General features: G+C 39.9%; 1 protein-coding gene across 4 annotated transcripts in view; it reads right to left on the reverse strand.

Annotated features, from left to right (window-relative positions):
- LOC121389489 overlaps positions 1-22,741 on the reverse strand; it is a 140,600-nt gene that overhangs the window by 49,813 nt on the left and 68,046 nt on the right. For 2 of the 4 annotated variants that reach the window (XM_041521143.1, XM_041521140.1), the window contains exon 1: positions 722-822. The gene's annotated coding sequence lies outside the window, so the exon portion shown is untranslated. Of the gene's footprint in view, positions 1-721; positions 823-18,432; positions 18,493-21,209; positions 21,259-22,741 lie in introns of those variants that run through there. The other 2 variants (XM_041521141.1, XM_041521142.1) reach the window with 2 other exon arrangements.

Raw genomic sequence — 22,741 nt, forward strand, 5'->3', positions numbered from 1 at the left:
TAGTTTTGTTGTTGTTGATAGATACAGACCCGAAATTGATATTTTTGTATGAACGCTATTATCTTTATTGACTAGAATAATTATCGATGGTTGTAGAATATTTTAAATAAAGTAAACTTAAATATAAACAAATGAAAGTTAATCAAAACATTTATGAAACAATTAGTTATTGAACACAAAACACAAATTGCTTAATAATAGTAAACATTGATAGTATAATCTCCAATAAGACAAAGGGGGCAGTTTTTCGTATTTTTCTTAGGGGCAATTATTAGCCATGACCCCCTATATTTAAATCAAAGAAAGGCAAATCGAGAAACCAAAATATTTGTTCTTTTAGAATACTACTAATAATTAAAAAAAAAAACCAAAACCCCAACGACAAACATCATATGCCATATGTCACAAGTAGTAACTAATATGTTTAATTAAAAAATATATATCAGTATTGTTGTGAGTAACAGGTGTTTTTATGGAACTAAAAAACACACATATAATCAGAAGTTTTGCATTTATATTTAAGTAAGCAAATTTAGGAAACAAATAAAAAATAAAGGAAAATACAGACAGACAGATTATTTACTAAAGTGCACCTCAGTTATAAAAAAGAAATATACTCACTAACTATAGACCGATAAACACTAAATACAATCTAAAACAAGACTTGGCCGTTGCATACACATATTTGTTATTTTGTGTACAAATTAAAGCTATCTCCTACCTGTATGAGACAACCCAGCGTGGAACACACTGTCCGTACTTTGAAGTAGTCCGCCGAAGAACACGAACGATGCTGGCTACAGATACTAATTTACGTTCATGGAATTGTATCTCGGCTGGCGACTGACTGGCCCTATGAATGGTGGGAATTATTTTATAGCCTGGCGTTTCCCATACCTAGTATACTACATATTAATAATCACATAGATGCTTCAGTTCCATGGAAGCGGGAAGACCTAGGTTTCCGTCTGGGTAAGGTGCGGTGGGGGGGGGGGGGGGTCTGCGTTTATCTCAGGGCTTTTTCCCCTCATGGGAGGGACGTGAAAGAAAAGGAAATGTTTAGTTTAAAACAAATTCACTGTTGGGTATCAAACTTTGCATCAGAGGATTTGGGAAGAACCCCACAGCAAGGGATATTTTATTTTCACATGTTTTGTACAGAATGGACAAAAGAACCCAGAGCGACTTTTAACTACTCAGTGGGTAGGTGTAAGACCACTGCACCCTCTTTTCTTTCATTAACCACTAACCCACTGTCCTGGACAGACAGCCCAGATAGCTGAGGTGTGTGCCCAGGACAGCGTGCTTGAACGTTAATTGGATATAAGCGCGAAAATAAGCTAAACAAGAAAAGAAAGTGTTTTCGGATTTTGGGCTTGCCACGTCCAAATTACATTCGGCAGTCCCGAAATCTGGCGTATAAAAAAATATTACAAACGTCGAAATACTTGTAATCATCGAAGAAAAATCTTGAAAAGCATTTCTGCATTTTCTGAAGAAAATGTAACTAACGATCTATTCGGTAAACCGATGTCTAGGAGAGGGCCTAGTAAGTTGGCAAACGTGTGCCCAATCCTTTTGTTGTTTATGCAACAAAATATGTTTTCAATCAACCGCTACGAATAGTAATGGTACGGAGAACGGTGATGTAGCGCATTCAGTCCTTCAGACATACTGGTGGCAAATCTTACGGCTTTGAATTTAATACACGAAGGCACGAATGCGATTTACGAGTTTAACGGGATACACTTTTACTTTGATATATTTAATACGTTAAACATTATTGCTGCAATCTCACCCCGGATCTTATAGCATGGTTTCCTAATGCAGAATATCATCACAAATACAGGTTTAATAAATTCGTGCGTTTTCGCTTTTAGCGTATACACTCAACTGCTTCAATACTACAAACAGAATCGCTGCCACGTCCCGTCCGTTACCGACCCCGGTCGGACTGCCCTGTACCCCCTTTACGTCTGTCAGGGCGGGGGGGGGGGGGGGGTGTCCCGCCTTCTCCCTCACCCTTCTTTTTCTGTTATGGATGGAAGAATTGGCATAAGCCAACATTTGCAGCCATGACAGGCGTGTACTACAACAGCTTGTTCTGAATGTGCAAGTCAAGTCAATGCTGCCATGTTTTGTAAGTTTGTTTTACGTTTGTTTTGTTTAACGACACCACTAGAGCACATTGATTTTATTACTCATCGGCTATTTGGATGTCAAACATTTGGTAATTTTGACATATAGTCTTAAAGAGGAAACCCGCTACATTTTTCCAATTAGTAGCAAGGAATCTTTTATATGCACCATCCCATAGACAGGATAGCACATACCACGACCTTTGATATACCAGTCATGATGCACTGGCTGGAACGGGAAATAGCCCAATGGGCCCACCGACGGGGATCGATCCCAAACCGACCGCGAATCAAACTAGCGTTTTACCACTGTGCTACGCCCCCCCCCCCCACCCCACCCCATGTTTTGCAGTGACTCGCTTTTTTGACGCTGCAATCTAACCTCGCATCAAATAGAATCGCTTCTCAATACGCAATACCAGCACAACTACAGGTTTAATAACTCCGTGTCTTTTCGCTGTCAACGTAAAGAACAGCTGCTTCAGTACCACACAAAGAACTGCTGCCATGTGTTGAAATGCGCTTTACAGAGACTCGTTTTGTTTTTGTTTTTTTTAATAACGCTTTTATATATACTCTTCAAAAAATAGGGGAACTCTAATAAGAATTTACAATTACCAAAATTGTAAGGTATAATAACTGTGGGGAATGGTTATATGATAATAGTGAATTAATTGGGCAAACATTACAACCGGTAGTTCAGTGTTACATTAGATTTTATGACCACCAAAGATCTTGAAGGACGATTGGGGTCAGAAGTAAAATTTGAAAGTTGACGTGTTTTTTTTATCAGTAAATCGCAAATTCAAACAATAAAAATGACTAAAAACAATTTAATAACAACTGTATGATCAACAGAATGAAAAAGGTTGACAGAAATAATGTTCCACAGTGATTAATCGACCTTCCTGGAAATTGTCAAAATCGAGAATGACACCTTACGCATGTGATGCATGTGCAAACTATGGAATGTGTTTCGGTGTGTTGATAAACATACCTGAACGTTCTTTACTAAGATGTCTGTGATCAAAAAGTATGTTCGGTCTAACAGTTGATATTAACATTAATATTTCAGGTTCCCCTACTTTTTTTGAAGAATATATATTTCTGACTTGGATTAACGACTACAATAGCGTATCAAAGAATGGCGTATCATAGGAAAAACAATAATGTGTGACGCTATATTCTACATGCTTAATTAATTAATATAACGGGAAAACTATAATGTGGACGCTATGTTCTGAATGGTTAATTGATTAATAAAATATACTCGACACTGCACCTTTAATAACGGTGGCACGCCCAACGATATGGAAGCATCAAATCGATCACACGGCAACACGGCAGGCCTAATGGAATTCAGACAGATGGTGGCATATCAAACACTAACGGTATTAATAATAAACCGTACCTTGCCCATCACGCCAGTAATCGGTAACCTATCCGGATTATCAGGTAACCAAAACCGTAACAATTATCCTCTGGTTACGCAACATCACTGGATTCACAGGTCACACGCAGTTAACGATCAACGCGTTATTTGATGACTTTAGCGCCGACCCGGCCCGGATTCACGGGGTCGTTAAAATGTTAACTACACCGGTGACGTAACGAAATTGGCCCGTGCTGCCAGGGACGAACGACGCACGCGACAGCGCGTGCAATTATCAGCTGGGAAGTCAATTTGAGAATGTGGGAAGGATATTAGTTTAATCGATGATATCCATTTGTAATGTAAACGAAAGGTGGCCAGGCATGCAATTTCACGGACTGCACGGCGCTGTACAGACCCGAGCATGTCACTTTAAATAGTTGGCAGACGGCGGAGTATTTCCGGTAATCAGGAGCAAATTTAGTCAGACCATCCAAACTATGATTCGGAATTTAATAATATGCCTACGTACTTTATATTTCAGGAGCACGTTAACCGCTTACCATATACTAACCATTAAACATTCTAACCATGTTATCATCAACACATAAGTGTATGGTTATTACGTTAATAAAATGACAACTGATATATACTCTTCAAAAAAGTAGGGGAACTCTAATAAGAATTTACAATTGCCAAAATTGTAAGGTATATTAGCTGTGGGCAATGGTTATATGATAATAGTGAATTAATTGGGAAAACGTTACAACCAGTAGTACAGTATTATAGTAGGTTTTATGACTACCAAAGATCTTGAAGGACGATTGGGGTCAGAAGTGAAATTTGAAAGCTGACGGGTTTTTTTTTATCAGTAAATCGCAAATTCAAACAATAAAAATGACTAAAACAAAACAATAACAACTGTATGATCAACATAATGAAAAAGATTGACAGATATAATGTTCTACAGTGATTAATGGACCATCCTGGAAATTGTCAAAATCGAGAATGACACCCCACGCACGTGTACTGGGCAACTGTGTGATGCATGTGCAAGCTATGGAATGTGTTTCGGTGTGTTGATAAACAGACCTGAACGTTCTTTACTAGGAAGTCTGTGGTCAAAACGTATGTTCGGTCTAATAGTTGATATTAACATTAATATTTCAGGTTCCCCTACTTTTTTTGTAAGAATATTTATATATATATATATATATATATATATATATATATATATATATATATATATATATATATATATATTAACAGGATACAGACCCTCCATCCAAAAACAGGAAGATTTGGTCTTTAGTACATATTCAAAACATGTCCATGGTATCAATTTGTATTTAAACATTATCTTTTGCTTCTGTTAAAATTGTGTTTGCCTTTGTATTCTGTTACGTTAATTGTATAATGAGTATAAACAACAGATTTTAAAAAAGTAATTTCATCATATACATTTTCTAATAATATTTGACATATTTGTATTTTTATTTGTTAAGAAACATACAATAATTGATATTCGTAACATTTAACAATTTTAACAAACACTAACACACACACGCACACACACACGCACACGCACACGCACACACACACACACACACACACACACACACACACACACACATATGTATTTATATGTATACAATTATCCGAAATACACCCAAGCAAATTTAGGCGTACAGGTTCCCATTTTTGTAGAGTGCAGGCTGGCTTTTACCCGAATTAAACGAAAATGACCGAACCCTCCTGTCTTGTACGCTTATGCAAACAAGGGAATCTACACATTGATTTTGCAGTTCTAACCCGAGTATTAGTTGTAATCTACCAAAAAACAATATACTGCCGGACATTCTACAATCTACAGTTACAGACCCGCGCTTCTAGATCGAGCAAAGGCGTGCCTCACACGATCCATTTTCGTCTACTCTTGGGGTTATGGAATTACTGACATACAATGGAAAACATACATCACGTTGTATTCGAGCACGGGGAATCGAAGACGATAGAAATTCATGTGTGAGACCCACGGGAGATGAAAAGCTGGTCACTTGGTAGCGGGATGAAATGCCAGAAACGTCGTCTTTTCACCAGAATGATGGTAGAAATGTCAGAGATACAAGGCATACTCCGCTAACACGCAGCATGTTGTAATGCCAATGAGAAGCGGCAGGTTTCACTCTGGAGCCGTACAAAACTGACTGATCTCTTTCTTATTTTCCATGTTTCCCCTTTCACTTTGTGGATAGGCGATACTGCAGCTTTAATAGGTCAAATTACAAAAGTAAAACACAATTAAACCCAAACCTTTTCTTGTCCAGGGCCCCGTTCTACGAAGCGATCTTAGCACTTAGCTATGCATTTAAGGTGATCTTAGGACTAAGATAGCTTTGTGGAACGGGGCCCTGGACGGAGGAGCCGGCGAAAGTCGACACCTGCGCCCATGACAGGCGTGTACTACAACAGCTTGTTCAGAATGTGCACGTTAAAACCTATGACCTGACCTGACCTAGCCTGACATAATTAAATAGTAAATAAAAATTAGAAAATATATGTAAATGAAATTAATTAAATAATTACACCATGTAAAACATGGGTAAGTAGGCCTAAATAAAGTATAAAGACACATAAAATAATCAGCTAGGCCTACTGGATAAATATATAGGCCTACAAGGATAGTAACAAACTAATACCGGTAAAGGAAGGGAAGACATTGTAGGCCTAAATACATATAAGTAAATGAGAAAGATAATTCTGTGTACAATAGAAATAACATGTACGAGTAGCCTATTGGGGTTGGGATTAGGCCTAGCCTACATGTATGTGGCGAGACGTGAAAGGGGAAGGGGTGGGTGGGTGGGGGTGCGAGAAATATTAATCATGTACGGCATATATACAATTTGTAAAGACGACCAGAGTATACTGTGTATTGGACAAATACATGCATCAGAAGGGTGTCATAAACGGGTGGGGTGCTTCGTATCCTGCACCCTAGTCAGAGTAGCCTACTCTGTCGGTAAGACTAAGAGTCTCTCTGTTTTGTTTAACGACACCACTGGAGCACATTGATTAATTAACCATCGGCTATTAGATGTCATCAGAGGAAACCCGCTATATTTGTCCTAATGCAGGATCTTTTATATGCATTTTCCCACAGACAGGAAAGCACATACCACGGCTTTTGTTCAGTTGTGGTGCACTGGTTGGAACGAGAAAACCTCCAATCTGATGAATGGATCCACCGAGGTGATTCGATTCTGCGACGCAAGCACGGACATTTAGATAGTCATCACGCTCTCTTACTGTCAGAGTACTTGGGCTACTTGCACCCTACCCTCTCTATCCACAACTGACACTGTTGGTTTTGAGTTTTTGCGGAAATTCACGTCATCTTTCTGCCGGGCGGATCAACTGGTGTCATCAGTGACTGTGGAATAACCCCAACCCGCTGGGTGTACGTGGTCTTTAAGTGATACAATTTGTGTTTACGAGGAAATCATCGCAGCCTTCCCAGTTCATATCGGCACTTCCCGAAAGTAAACATGTCGTCTGCAGCCTTTATGTCTTTCGTAATTACCGTCTTCGGCAAACAGCCACATCGGGTCAATTCGGAACCAATCTATTTCCCGCCAAAATGGCCAGCCGAATGCGTCACAGTGGCCCGACTGCAGACTCGTTCATATTTTACGACTTGCGTGATGCAGTTTTGTGGGGTTTTCGGAAAATGATTTCGCTATAATGGACTTCCGCACAAATAGATGGAGTGATTAAGTTTGGCAACAACAAAGTTTTTACTCGAGAATTAACTTTAACTGGGAAGCTATATAACATCGGGTATTGAAGTATGTATTTTTTTTAACATAGTAGGCCTACCCCATGAGAAATATTTATCTAAATGACACTGGATTGTTTATCAGTTCCATTTAGTAATAAGCCCTTATAAAAATACCAAATAATTCGGAGCTGCAAAAAGTGAGCTGGGAGCAACGTCCATTGGAAAAATGTAGCGGGTTTCCTCTCTAAGACTAAATGCCAAAATTACCAAATATTTGACATCTAGTGGTGTCGTTAAATAAAACAATTCTCTCTCTCTCTCTCCGTCTCTCTCTCTCTCTCTCTCTCTCTCTCTCTCTCTCTCTCTCTCTCTCTCTCTCTCTCTCTCTCTCTCTCTCTCACACACACACACACACACACAGAGACGTACACAGTCATGCACACGCGCTCACCCACGAGATCGCCTTAGCTGCTTCATACCTGCTGTGAGCTAAAAGGTATTTTATTTCACATTTGAACACGATAATTTAAACAACCATAAAAACGTTGGTAAACACACGAAGCATTCATAATCAACAGTGATCCGACCTCGGGTAAAAAGTGATTGTCAAGTTAATTGAAATTAAACAGAGCAGGGCAAAACACTGATCAAATCAAGTGCGATCCATCACAGCAAGCAGCCTCTCCAGGTTGCATCTTCGCTGACACCGAAGATAAAAGAACGAAACGAATTCATCCGTACGCAGGTTATTACAATCCGAGATGTTTATTTCACGAGTGATTGAAACTCGCACGTCGGCGGATTAATTCGAGTTGAAGTTAAATAAAAAGTTCCCTAACGAGAAAGAGGCCATCTGCAGATTGCGTTTAACGCGGGATTACACAAGTTCAGATGGTTTTACTTTTTTTTTTTATTCTTTTTTTTTATAATTATTATTATTATTTTTTTTTTTATTTTTTTTTTTTTTTTTAAGTTACTAGAGCACATTGATGTCGGTTTATTGTGCGTCAACCATTTGATAATTCTGATGTATAGTCTTAGAAAGGAAACCCGCTGGGCAAGGATCAGGTCAGGTCATAAGGTTTTAACGTGTACCTTCAGAGCAAGCTGTTGTAGCGCACACCCGGCATGGACGCACTTGTCGGCCCATGCCGGCTCCTCCTTCCAGGACGCCGACCCCATATAACCGTAAATAAAATGTGTTGAGTGCGTCGTTAAATAAAACATTTCCTTCCTTCCAGGACAGGATGGGCAAGGATGCACAAAACGGGCTCATACAGAATCGATCTTATCTAATATCTTTTTGACCACCCAATCTAATCTAGCGACCAAATTTAATGAGTAGAATTTTCTTTATTAATTATATTAATTAGAGATGCGCATTAAAATTTTAAAGGCCCACTATTTAATTTTTGGATGTAAATTTCAAAATTGTCCGCTTTATTTTTGTCTATCCCGGGACAAGCCCCTGGCTATCCAGAGACAGGCCCCGGGACGGACTCTAGTGGTATATGAGCATGTAAAAATTATTCGCACTCGGACTCATATAGAATCACTGATATTGATATCTACAGAATTGAGTTTTTGATGCGTCGATATTCCGCGCCCGTACCGAGCCAAAAACCGCGTGCAGGAGCAAAACCTCAAATTCGGGCAAAAATTATAGATATTGTAGCAAAATGTACTAACCTGAGACCTTTTTACCATGTATTTTCATCATTCTACCCTCAAAATTAGTTGTAATCCATGTAAAAATGCGTAGTGGTTCGGGCATTTTCGTTTAATTCGGGCAAAAGCCAACCTGACCCTTACAAAAATGGGAGCCCGTACGCATATGATTATGATCATTATGAAGATGGAAATATACTAATATACTGGCGGGGGGAGGGGGGGGGGGGGGGGGAATCGAAGTTTGCGAGCATTATAATAGAATTTTTTTTAGTCAATTGAAAAGACATTAAAAAATATTCAAAATTAATGACAATAAAACGTTTGCTTGCGTTTCAAAATAAGTATTATTTCATAATGATTTTTTATCTCATTTCGTTTCCAATATATTTGTCTTTAATTAAAAACAAGAGGTTTTATAATAATATAAACACACACACACACACACACACACACACACACACACACACGCACGCACGCACACACACACACACACACACAATGTATATACACTAACTAATATATTAAATTGGGAGGTGAAAAACCGCCAATTACCACAACTATTTATAATACGTGTACATGTACAGCAGTGATAATTGAAGACGTTCTCAGAGCTACAAAATCTACTGACTTATTTTCCTCGCGTTATAATCTGTACTGGATTTATTCGCACCTGTGTTTGCGGCAGAAATTGTGTATGTTTCTCATTAAGATGTTTAACTCCGGTACGCCTTTTTGGCGAGCTTCCTACAGTTTTAAATGAAAACAAAACGGAAACACGTGTCACTTTGAAAATGAGTCAATCTCGAGTAAGATTTCAAGTAAATGTCTGTTGTTGATTACACACGACAAAATTCGTTCGCAGACGAGTGGGCCATTTCGGCACATGTCACTCCGCTGTGAATACTAAAAAACATAGTTCCCTTCTTTCAAAGATATTTACTAAAAATGCAATATTTGTATCGACATATTTGCAGTTAATTTGGCAACTGGTAGTAATTAGGGGTGGGTGGGGACGTAGGTCAATGGTAAAGCGTTCGCTTGATGCGCGGTCAGTTTGGGATCGACCCTGTCGGTCAGCCCATTGGGCTATTTCTCGCTCCAGCTAGTGCATCACGACTGGTATGTGTTATCATGTCTGTGGGATGGTGCATATAAAATATCCTTTACTGCTAACTGAAAAGAGTAGCCCATGAAGTGACGACAGCGGGTTTCCTCTTTTAATATCTGTGTGGTCTTTAACCATATGTGCAAAATGTGTTGAGTGCGTCGTTAAATAAAACATTTCCTTTCTTCCTTCCTGTTGTAATTATTTTAGTAGGCATGTGGAAATGTTTATTTGCTATTTACAATTAAAAATAATCATTTACAGTATGTAGAATGTTAATAAGTTCATCCCCGAATTTTGCGAAATATATTCAATATTTCTTAGTGCTTGTTAAAGCTTAAAATAATTTTTCTTAATTTTATAAAACTAAAATGTCTTCTCAAACAGACAAACTATCATATTAAATTTTAAGGTGACACCAACTCGCATCAGACGCCTTTACAGATAAATATCCAAGGGGTAGGGGAGCGGAAAATATATTTTTAAAAAATCACTATATTTTGAGCTGGAGGGGTCTTGACCCATGAACACCCCCCCCTCCCTCTCGTCGACACAAGCTTGCGCATAACATTTTTATTACATAATTTTAATGTAATAAAAATGTCTGACAAATTACCATGAAATTTATAGATTAAATAACATTTTGAATACAGGCATGATCTCAAATGTCGTTAGAACAAAGGTAGACTATATATAAAAGAAGAAGAAGAAGAAGAAGAAGACGACGAAGAAGAAGAAAAACCGATTAACCTATACATATTTGATGATAATTTGTTAAAACCTTTTTATGTAACAAAAAATGGTATTTAGCACTATCCATTATACATGCAGTTAAATGTCATTTCGTGGGTTCCCACTTTTACAAAAACGTATTGTAAATTACAAAATTCAAACTGAGCCACGTTTTAATGAACTCGTATACCCCCTACCTACCCACCCACCCGAAAATATCTTCAACTGTCTACATTCGGGTTAGTCTGAACGTCATTTTGAACACAATACAGCTATAACTATATTGCTTATAACTGCTGTAGACGTTATACGTATTAATGAAGTACGCTATTTCTTCAAGCAGATTGACAATAAGATGCAGAAGCTATATATCTTTCAGTTTTTTGCACACGGCAAACGTAATATTTTACGTAGAAATTCCTTTATCCAGCCATGTGGTGTCTATTTAACTAAAGCTGCAAGTAAATGTGATCTCGATTGCAAAATCGAAGTATCGGCATCATATGAATGAAACGAAATTTATTCTAACATAGTCTTTGAAGAAAACCCGCTTTATTTTTCCATTAGCAGCATGGGATATTTTATATACACAGAAAGGATAGCACCTACCACGACCTTTGATATACCGGTCGTTGGGCACTGGTTACGACGGGAAAACCCCAATAGCTCCACCAATGAGGTTCGATCCCACGGCTCATACACCTCTGACAAATGCTCTAACCAACTGAGCGAACAATTGAGTGTCTAATGCCACCTCAGTACATTGTTAATTTGTTTAGTCAGCAGATTTCTATTATTATTTTTTTTTCTCATTTTATTTATTTCACTTTTTGTTTTGTTCAAAAGTTTGTTTTATTTAACGACGCCACTAGAGCACATTTTTTTTTTTTTTATCTTATCATCGGCTATTGGACGTCAAACATATGGTCATTCTGACCCTGTTTTTTTTTATAGAGGAAACCCGCTGTCGCCACATAGGCTATTCTTTTACGACAGGCAGCAAGGGATCTTTTATTTGCGCTTCCCACAGACAGAATAGCACAAACCATGGCCTTTGTTGAACCAGTTATGGATCACTGGTCGGTGCAAGTGGTTTACACCTACCCATTGAGCCTTGCGGAGCACTCACTCAGGGTTTGGAGTCGGTATCTGGATTAAAAATCCCATGCCTCGACTGGGATCCGAACCCAGTACCTTCCAGCCTATAGACCGATGGCCTAACCACAACGCCACCGAGGCGTTTTATTTATTTCACTTTTTGTTTTGTTCAATAACCATAGTTGGTTGGTATGTTTTTTAAACAGCACCCAATGTAAATACAACAATATATAATATAAATGACCGGAACTTTAAGTTTGGTTTTTATTATTTATCTAAAGACAAGTAAATGCTTATATTAGAGATTAATGAACCATCGCCCCCCCCCTCCCCCCTCCAAACACCCACAAAAAAACCACCCCCACGAATTAAAAAAAGAAAGATATATTAGCTAAGGTGACCGTGTGTTACATGCGACATTTGATCTGAAGAACGAGAGAATGAGAGAAGAAACCCACTGCCGCTTTAGAGGCTACTATTTTACCCACTGGTCAGGTCAGGTCAGAGAGTTTAACGTGCACATTCAGAGCAAGCTATTGTAGCACGCCTGTCCTGGGCGCAGATGTCGACCTCAGCCGGCTCCCCCCCCCCCCCGTCCAGGACAGAAAAGGGTGGGGGTGGGGAGAGAAGGGACCGCCTGCACTGACAGGTGCAAGAGAGCACCGGCAGTCCGACCAAGATCGGTAACAGGTGGGGGGGGGGGGGGGGGGGGGAGAGAGGAGGTTGTTGCTATGGAATTCTGAGTCCCGTAGGATGAGTCCAAAGGAAAATGGTGCGTGAAGGAATTTAGGCGCATTTTTTAACGGTCCGTCTAAATGGTAAAGAGAAAGCTACGTAAGTTTTTTTTAAATTAGTACGTCGAGAGTAGCTCGTTAAGGGGAGCTAGATTTACCCACAAGCAACAGTCTAGTTTTATACACGGGGCAAAGCACATACCACGGTGTTTGGAATACCATCAATAAAGCACTGGCTGGAATAGGAAAAAAAAGGTCTTTCTAATTATATACGCTTCCTAATACTGTATACATATTCAAACGAATTCCTCGACATAAGCTATTTATAAACATCGGCTCTGACAGCTTCACCAGCCTCCGTGTGTGCGTTTTATCATCCAGGCAGGAAACTATGATAATTATTTTTCAATTCCGAAAATTAATTTTGTGGAAGCCATTCTTCCGTGAGTATTGATTATATGCTTTTAAAATGGTGGTAGAGACTGTAAAATATAGTTGGTGTTATCCGAGAACAATGTGTAACATTGTTTTGTTTGTCGTCATTGTTGTCACGGAAAAACACGGGTTCGTTTCCGTAAAATATACCAGCTGATAAAACCACCAACATGCAGATCCGATTCATTACGTAAACGAAGAGGTTTAATAACAGCTGGCGTGGTAAATATTCAGTCAGTTAATACTGCACTCCAATAAGCAAATGTCATATTCATTCGAAAACCCTCACCACCGGCCAAACAAAATTAAAACAAAACAAGCTCGCAGTACTAAGAGGTAAAAATTTGTTTTGTTTAAATAACGACACCACTAGAGTACATTGGTTTATTAAGCATCGGCTATTGGATGCCAAACATATAGGAAATCCTCTACATTTTCCCATTTGTAGCAAGGGATATTTTATATGCACAATACCACAGACAGGACAGCACATACCAGTCGTGGTGCACTGGCAGGAGCAAGAAATAGCCCAATTTGCTCACAGACGGGGATCGATCCCAGACCGATCGCGCAGCATGCGAGCGCTTTACCACTGGGCTACGTCCTACCTTATCCCGCAATGTGGTCTACTGGCACACGTTACGTGACGTACAATAAATATTTATGCAAAGAGTAATGACTGCACTTTTTTTCCGCATTTACACGTTTAATTAGCCAAGGTATGTCGTTTACGTTTTAGCGTCCCTCGGCGCCATAACACTGCGCAGTGAGCCGGCGTATCGCTGGTCGGGAGCACGCTGGCGGAAACGGAAGCCCTCTGTGAGATTGTAAACAAACTCCGCGTGAAGACGTGCACCGCTAGAGATGTGATGCAGGTGTATGGCTAATAACAAATACCCAGTGGAACAGGTTAGCATATGGAGAGGGGGTGAGGTGGTGCTTAGGGTGGGGGGATACGGAAATCTGCCCCATTTTTTTACCGTAATTTGAAATTTATTTTGATGGAACCAATGAAACTACTAGCATTACACATCATTTGGGCTAATAATCGATACCAATGAAGAAACTTAATGATTTTGTCCTTAGTATGACACCAGTACGCTATTGCATTTACTATCATATCGTTTTAATGTCTCTAGAACTATTTTCGCGAACCCTGACAACCGCTGTTTTGACAGTGATTCGTGACTGCATGTCAACTCAACTGTTTAGGTATATATCCATGAAGCTAGGTCTTGTGCAGGTTTACATTGATGAAATCAAGTCTTGTAAGTGGGAGTCATCCTGCACGCATGTCAGAAAGGATGTATCGTTCTTGGGAGTGGCAATACTCCCGAAAGCGTGACAGGAAGAATGCATAGTCCTGGAGAATGACAGTCCTTATGAACGCATAACAAGAATGATGTATCGTCCTGGAGAGTGGCAGTCCTGAAAGGGTGTCAGGAAGGATGTATCGTCATTGAGAGTGGCAGTCCTGAAAGGGTATCAGGAAGGATGTATCGTCATTGAGAGTGGCAGTCCTGAAAGGGTGTCAGGAAGGATGTATCGTCATTGAGAGTGGCAGTCCTGAAAGGGTGTCAGGAAGGATGTATCGTCATTGAGAGTGGCAGTCCTGAAAGGGTGTCAGGAAGATGTATCGTCATTGAGTGGCAGTCCTGAAAGGGTGTCAGGAAGGATGTATCGTCATTGAGAGTGGCAGTCCTGAAAGGGTATCAGGAAGGATGTATCGTCATTGAGAGTGGCAGTCCTGAAAGGGTGTCAGGAAGGATGTATCGTCATTGAGAGTGGCAGTCCTGAAAGGGTGTCAGGAAGGATGTATCGTCATTGAGAGTGGCAGTCCTGAAAGGGTGTCAGGAAGATGTATCGTCATTGAGTGGCAGTCCTGAAAGGGTGTCAGGAAGGATGTATCGTCATTGAGAGTGGCAGTCCTGAAAGGGTGTCAGGAAGGATGTATCGTCATTGAGAGTGGCAGTCCTGAAAGGGTGTCAGGAAGGATGTATTGTCATTGAGAGTAGCATTTCTCCTGAAAGCTTACCAGGAAGGATGTATCGTCCTGGAGAGTGACAATCCTGCACAAAAATCATATGGCAGTGACTCTGTTTTGTACGGAGATACAATGTCACTGAGATTTGTTAAGACCTTTAAAAGTGTATTTTATCCAGGAAAACAGTATAAAAGGTGTAATGCACGTTGATGTTTTGGCTCACGTTACTGGTGTACACACTCCCATCTGTATACATCACTGGTGCAACCAACTGTACCGAGAATTTGCTCGCCAATCCATCACCATGCTCCTTAACGTTACGTATCACGTTCTAATGTATTACCGCCAGTTTCTATTTTCCGGACATGCCAAACACATGTTCCAGTGTTAACAAGCTTTGACGTTTTCCAGCTATTAGCATGGTGTCAGATTTATAAAAAAAAAAAATCCTGAGTTTTATGGTCAGTCTGTCTTTTTATCTGTACATATCGCCCGCCATCTTCAAGATGTATGCAATATTCTACTTAAAGGTGTACTAAGTTAAATCACGCCAATAAATTCCAAATTACTTTCAACGAACCATTCCAAAATTACCTCACGAAATTGCGCAAACTATTTAATTTTAAACAACAACCACCCCCGCCAGTTACCGATCCTGGTCGGGTTTCTTGTGCACTCTTGCATTTGCCAAGTGCGGGCGGTCTCCTCTCCCACACCCTCACCCCCAATCCCTTTACTGCCCTGGACGAAGGATCCGGCGAAAGTCGACATCTGCGCCCATGACAGGCGTGTGCTACAACAGCTTTCTCTGAAAGTGCACGTTAAAACCTATGACCTGACCTGACCTAACCTGAAACAAGCGTCCTGATTTGGAAAACAACCAGACGGATGGGACCGTACCCATATAAAACAACCAGACGGATGGGACCGTACCCATATAAAACAACCAGACGGATGGGACCGTACCCATATAAAACAACCAGACGGATGGGACCGTACCCATATAAAACAATTGGAAATAAATGCAAAAATATGCTAATTAGTATGTCGCCTGCTGTAAATGTTATAATTATGCTAATGTAATATCAATTTAACTGTATATAGTCACATTAAGTCAAAAGGGAACTGCTGAATTGACATATAACTTTAAAATGAATAAACTTAAAATCCGTATTAAACATATTATTACGTTTTAAACCCATACCAACTCAAATAAAAACATTTGAAAATATTTACAATGTAAATTAAAACGTTTCTTTACAAAATACCATAAAACAGCATAGGTTATATTTAGTTATGATACAGGTATGAGGGCAACTGATGGAAGAGCCAAAATAAAGTCAGCGCAGTTCTATCTTTAGTCTCTGTGTACTGCATTGTCGACTTCTTCGGTATCACTGCAGGTAAGGCTGAATACCTTGGCTGTTCTAACTTTTTGTCTTCAGCCCTATGTTAAAATTGAGATTTAATCTATGTAATTGAATGGCAATTTGTTAAGAGACATTTTTATCACATAAAAAAGTCTTGCAAATGTTTTTTTACCTTCGCTAAAGCTCATGACAAAAAACACAACAAAAAACACACAAAAAAACCCAACTTATTTAACTCGGGACTTAAAATTGATAATAAATAGTAGCTCGTTTAATATTCTCTATGTAGTTCTCTGGTTAGCGTTATATTATAAGAGTTAATATATTAGTATCACGTATACCTATGTAGTTTTGTGTAGCAAGGAAAGAAATGTTTTATTTAACAACGTACTCAACAAATTTTATTAACGGCGTTGGACACACAGATAATGAGAGAGGAAACCCGCTGTCGCCACGTCATGGGCTACTCTTTTCAATTAGCAGAAACGGATCTTTTATATGCACCATCCCACAGACAGGATAGTACACACCACGTCCTTTGTTACACCAGTTGTGGAACACTGGCTGGAACGAGAAATAGCCCAATGGGCCCACCGACGGGAATCGATACTACATCGATTGCGCATCAGGCGAGCGCTGTACCACTGAGCTACGTCCCGCCCATTTTTTGTGTGTAGAGATATGACTTGAAAGTGTTATTGGTTTTGTCGTTCAGACTGGTATCAATTATTTAACGATGAAGTCTGCTGTTTGTGATACGAAAGAAAGAAAGAAATGTTTTATTTAACGACGCACTCATCACATTTTATTTACGGTTATATGGCGTCAGACATATGGTTAAGGACCACACAGATTTTGAGAGGAAACCCGCTGTCGCCACTACATGGGCTACTCTTTCCGATTAGCAGCAAGGGATCTTTTATTTGCGCTTCCCACAGGCAGGATAGCACACACCATGGCCTTTGTTGAACCAGTTATGGATCACTGGTCGGTGCAAGTGGTTTACACCTACCCATTGAGCCTTGCCGAGCACTCACTCAGGGTTTGGAGTCGGTATCTGGATTAAAAATCCCATGCCTCGACTGGGATCCGAACCCAGTACCTACCAGCCTGTAGACCGATGGCTAACCACGCCACCGTGGCCGGTCTTGTGATACGAAATGCTAAAATAGTATCAGTTTTACTAGTTTTCTGCTAATTTTCCCTATGAAGGATTATGATATGAAAAACTCTTTCTGTGGTGCTGAGCCGTCCAACCGCCAAGCTTTACTCTTTTTTAGCATTGCAGGTTGTACGTATCCGACATCGAGTACGCAATGTGAAGAGTAAATATTAATTTGTCAGCACCAAGGCCATCATATCATCTGGTCTGTCGGCACTCTGAGTTTTATTTCATCAAACTCTGCGAGGCGAGACATTTCCAACTTCCCATCTCAGTTTGCCCAATGTTACAGTTGGTTTTCACGTCAACTGTCCGCCATTACTGTTGACAGGGTAATCCATTTCTGTCAGTTCCGGTTGAGCACGTGCTAATATCAATACAGCACAATGGACCGAGGAAAGACAATAAGGGGAAGTGACACCCGAATTTATTTATCGAGGTGAAAGGTTATTTGAAAACGATGAGCGAGGGTATGCGGAGTATTAACTGTAAACACGACCGTAACATTTTGAGATTGATGACAGTTTAGGCGTACTGGTAAAATAACATCGAACTTTAACCTTTCCAACTTCCAACTTTGTTAAAGTTTGTTGTTCATATATAACCCAGACGCTGAAATAATTAAATTTCATGTCATGAAGTTTAACCAGGATAAGCCTGGGAAAATGTGGTTCCTTAACACTAAATCAAATCGTATTGCCGATAATGTTAATATAAAAAAAAAAAAATATTATTCCTGCAGGGCAGAATACATAAAACAAACGGCCCTTATATTAATTTTACTCTAACTGTATAGAAATAAGGTGTCACATGGCATTTGAGAGATTAAACTAATCTTTTAGTAACAAACCTCATGTTGGCAGAAAATGGCAATTACATTTTTTCTTTACTGCATCCTATATCGATTTCAGTTTCTGGCGTGCACTGCAAAACAAATGCACTCTAAATAAAAGTGTATTAATTTACTGGCAACAGATAATAATATTTGCAAAGCAGTGGTCGAAATTCCTATCGGACATTCGACCAAAAAGCTAAAAATGTTGCCGGCCGGAATCAAAATCTAGCAGCCCGAATCAAAATATACCGCCCGAATCAAAATATACCGGCCCGAATCTAAATATACCGGACCAAACATGATTGATCCCAACTAATGTGTGAAACGTATAATATTTGCCGGTCTGACGGAAAGACAGTCAAAGAAAACTTGCGGCCCGAGATGATGTTAACCGGGGTAAAAACCTCGTAGTTCGACAACTGCAAAGATAAACAGTCCTACCAGAGCTGGTGTTGTTTTTACTCCGTAAATATTTTCACCGTGCACCTCGAATCTCTAGTATGTCATAGTCGTTCCCCATTTAGAACAAGCCAACAATATCAAATGGTTAAAATGTGTGATGGTGGTGGTGGGATGGTGCTGTAATTATTATTTAGGCCTAAAGTTTAATCTCGCGACCAGATGACCTTTGATTCAAGCAATAAAAAGAGAACTGACATAAACGTGCGTTACGTGCTAGTAGCTACAGGCATTGTGAATGACTGTCCGCATCAGATCCACTAATAGGGCCTTGACAGTAAGATCTGATCCTGTCGAACACTCACTTTGACATACTGTGTTGAAGGTGGTCCTGGAATCTGAATCCAGGCTAAACCAGGCGAAAGGAAAGAAAATATACTCATCTCGGATTATTTTAAAGTACGGACAGCACATATCACGGTATTTGATGCACAAGGTGGGACGGAATGAAAGAAAGAAAGAAATGTTTTATTTAACAACGCATTTTATTTACGGTTATATGGCGTCAAACTTTATGGTTAAGGACCACACAGATATTGAGAGAGGAAACCCGCTGTCGTCACTTCACGAGCTACTCTTTTCGATTAGCAGCAAGAAATCTTTTATATGCATCATCCCACAGACAGGGTAGTACATACCACGGCCTTTGATATACCAGTCGTGGTGCAGTGGCTGGAACGAGAAATAGCCCAATGGGCCAACCGACGGGGATCTATTCCACACCGACCGCGCATCGAGCGAGCGTCATGAAGACATCACTATTTGAAAATCACTGCCGCACCTGAGCACATATATCATATGTGTGTGTGTGTGTGTGTGTGAGAGAGAGAGAGAGAGAGAGAGAGAGCGAGAGAAAGACAGAGACAGACAGAGAGAGAGAGAGAGAGAGAGAGAGAGAGAGAGAGAGAGAGAGAGAGAATGAATTGTTTTGTTTAATGACACCACTAAATGTCAAGTATTTGGTAATTTTGACATTTAGTTTTAGAGAAGAAACCTGAGTTTGTTTTGATTTGTTTTTTAAACTTAATTTTAAGTCACCGAGGCCGATCAAGATATAACTGGGCTGAGTTCGGCCAGACCGAACAAAAAAGCGCTCCTTGTACGCAAATCCATATTTCCACCTCGCGGACATTTTCATCCTCTACTAAAACCTTCTGTCTGTTACGATACCATTATTAACTTATATTTTTAATACATTCGTCTCAAATTGGTGGTATTGGTCGAGATGGCAGCGAAATAGTTTTGCTATTTTGCAAGACGATAAAAAAGAACGGACTAGGATTTTTAAAAACCCTCTTAATAAAAAACCCTCTTCACGAGGACTTGCTACCCCAGGACGTTCGGAGTTATGTGAATTTGATTCATAAAGCTAATAGAGCAAGCATTTTTTGTCAATAAATTTATTTTTACGACTCCACAGGACTAACGAACAAAACATTAGCCAGGATGTTAATCAAACACGCACGCGCCGAAATTACTCGCCGGTTATTTGTGACACCATATCGCGTCTCTCTATCGCTTTTTGTCGCCATAACTTGAGAATTCATTCGTCTAAAAATACCACTGTCATTTAAGTGAGGGAGTTCGCTGACACTGAATTAGCTATAAATTGGTTTTGTTTGATCGCGAAAATCACCGATGCAGACAAACCCGGGGTCGGCGTGCTAATATTGTTTTCTTTACTTTCATTTTAAAGACAATCGTTAAATGCACTAGTCTCGTTCAACCCAGACTTTTGTTGAAACAGGAGTCTGAAAGAAACAATCTGGTATCGTCCGACTCGATCAGCCAAGATTCGAAATAAAGAGGGGCAAAAAGATCCGAGTCGGCGAGGCTGCTATGCTAAATAAAGAATAATAGTCTTGATTAACCCAAACTCTTGACAAACCAAGAGTATGGAAGCATTGTCCACACAGGCCCGTAATTGCCTGTCTCGATTAGTTCGGTTTCCAGATAGAGAGAGGAATATGCTGAGCGACAAAAGAAACGCCAGTAAATACAAAGGAAATGTTTTATTTAACGACGCACTCAACACATTTTATTTACGGTTATATGGCGTCGGAACCAGTAAATACAAATACATGTATTCACTGTGGCTATTTGTATTTACTGGCGTCTCTCTCTCTCTCTCTCTCTCTCTCTCTCTCTCTCTCTCTCTCTCTCTCTCTCTCTCTCTCTCTCTCCACTAACTCACTATCCTGGATACGCAGCCTAAATAGCTGAGGTGTATGCCCAGGACAGCGTGCTTAAGCCGTAACTGAATATAAGCACGGAAATTAGTTAACAATGTCGAACGTGCAACAAAATAAAATAACAACATACATTGTACTTACCAACCGAGGAATCGACCAGCTTCCTACAGATTCTAAAATCCAGTGTATTCTGAAAAATAACCACGAGTTCCAGTTGAAATTATTGTGTTGCACATGTGCGGTACGAATCGATACACACGTGAATTATAATATATATTAATGTAATGATGAGCCACACAAAGGAATAAAACACGAAACGGCTCGGAACGGTTTTATTAAATTTCCCCCATTCCATCACTGTGAACAGCTCTATTGATACACATGCCCATATTAACAAGACTATTGATACAGCTGGCCTATTGTCATTGAAATACTTGTGTGGTATAAAATAGCATTTAGTATGCAGAAACGGATCCAGAAGGAGTGGGGTGGTACGCACCCCCCCCCCCCCCCCACTCCACTGCATGCGCTTTAATTACCCTAGCGTATAAGGAATTTGTGTTGATTCGCTTTACAAAAACTGACAATCTTGTACATGCTCTGTATTAAAGGTTATACGCAGCAGCCCGCCCCCTCCCCCACCCCTAAATTTTTAAAATAATATATATATATATATATATATATATATATATATATATATATATATACTGAACAAAAAAAGAAACTTCCGATTTGTACATATAGTATTTGCTGTGTTAAAGAATTCATCGTGTAATGAAATTATATAGGTAGTATTAGCCTTGAGCTGTATTATCAGGATTCATGAATTTTATCGATTATTTTTGCACTGTTAATCGTCGACAACGTGAAATTCAATTTGTATGTGCATGCATGGTTCGACATGTCCCGTGTAGTATTCGGTCAATTTGTTTTACTTGTCTTACTGACGTTGTCAAGTGAACGAAAACGCTTCAAAATTTGTAAAAAAATTAACGTTTTTTACATTGTAGCATTTATAGTATGCCAAGAATACCCAATAATTTACGCGAACGGGCGATTGGCATGCTTGATGCTGGCATGTCGACAGAAGACGTTGCAAGGCATGTTGGGAGTTCTAGTCGAGCGATACGAAATCTTCGCGTAAGATTTCGAACGACAGGAAGCACCAACGACTTGCCACGTCGTGGACGTCCGCGTGTTACAACGCGTGGTCAAGACCGCTATATCATGAACACGCATTTGCGCAATCGATTCCAAACTGCCACTGCTACTGCTGCTAACACACCTGGGCTTCATAATAACCGAATCATTGGGCAAACTGTTCGTAATCGTCTGCGGGAGAACGGTTTACATGCACGACGTCCTTACGTCGGATGCGTTTTAACGCAACGTCATCGTCTAAATCGTCTTAATTGGGCACGTGTACACACTCGTTGGATACGGCGACGCTGGAATACCGTTCTTTTTTCGGATGAATGCAGATTTTCTCTATAACGTGGTGATGGCAGGGTGCGCGTCTACCATAGGAGAAACGAACGTTATGCTGACTGTTGTGTTCTTGAACGAGATCTTTTCGGGGGTGGGGGTTGTGTTATGGTCTGGGCAGCCATTGTCCATGGTTATCGTTCACCACTAGTCGTCATTGATGGCAATTTAAATGCTCAACGTTACCG

Source organism: Gigantopelta aegis, chromosome 14, assembly GCF_016097555.1.
Source record: "Gigantopelta aegis isolate Gae_Host chromosome 14, Gae_host_genome, whole genome shotgun sequence".
Taxonomy (NCBI): Eukaryota; Metazoa; Mollusca; class Gastropoda; order Neomphalida; family Peltospiridae; genus Gigantopelta; species Gigantopelta aegis.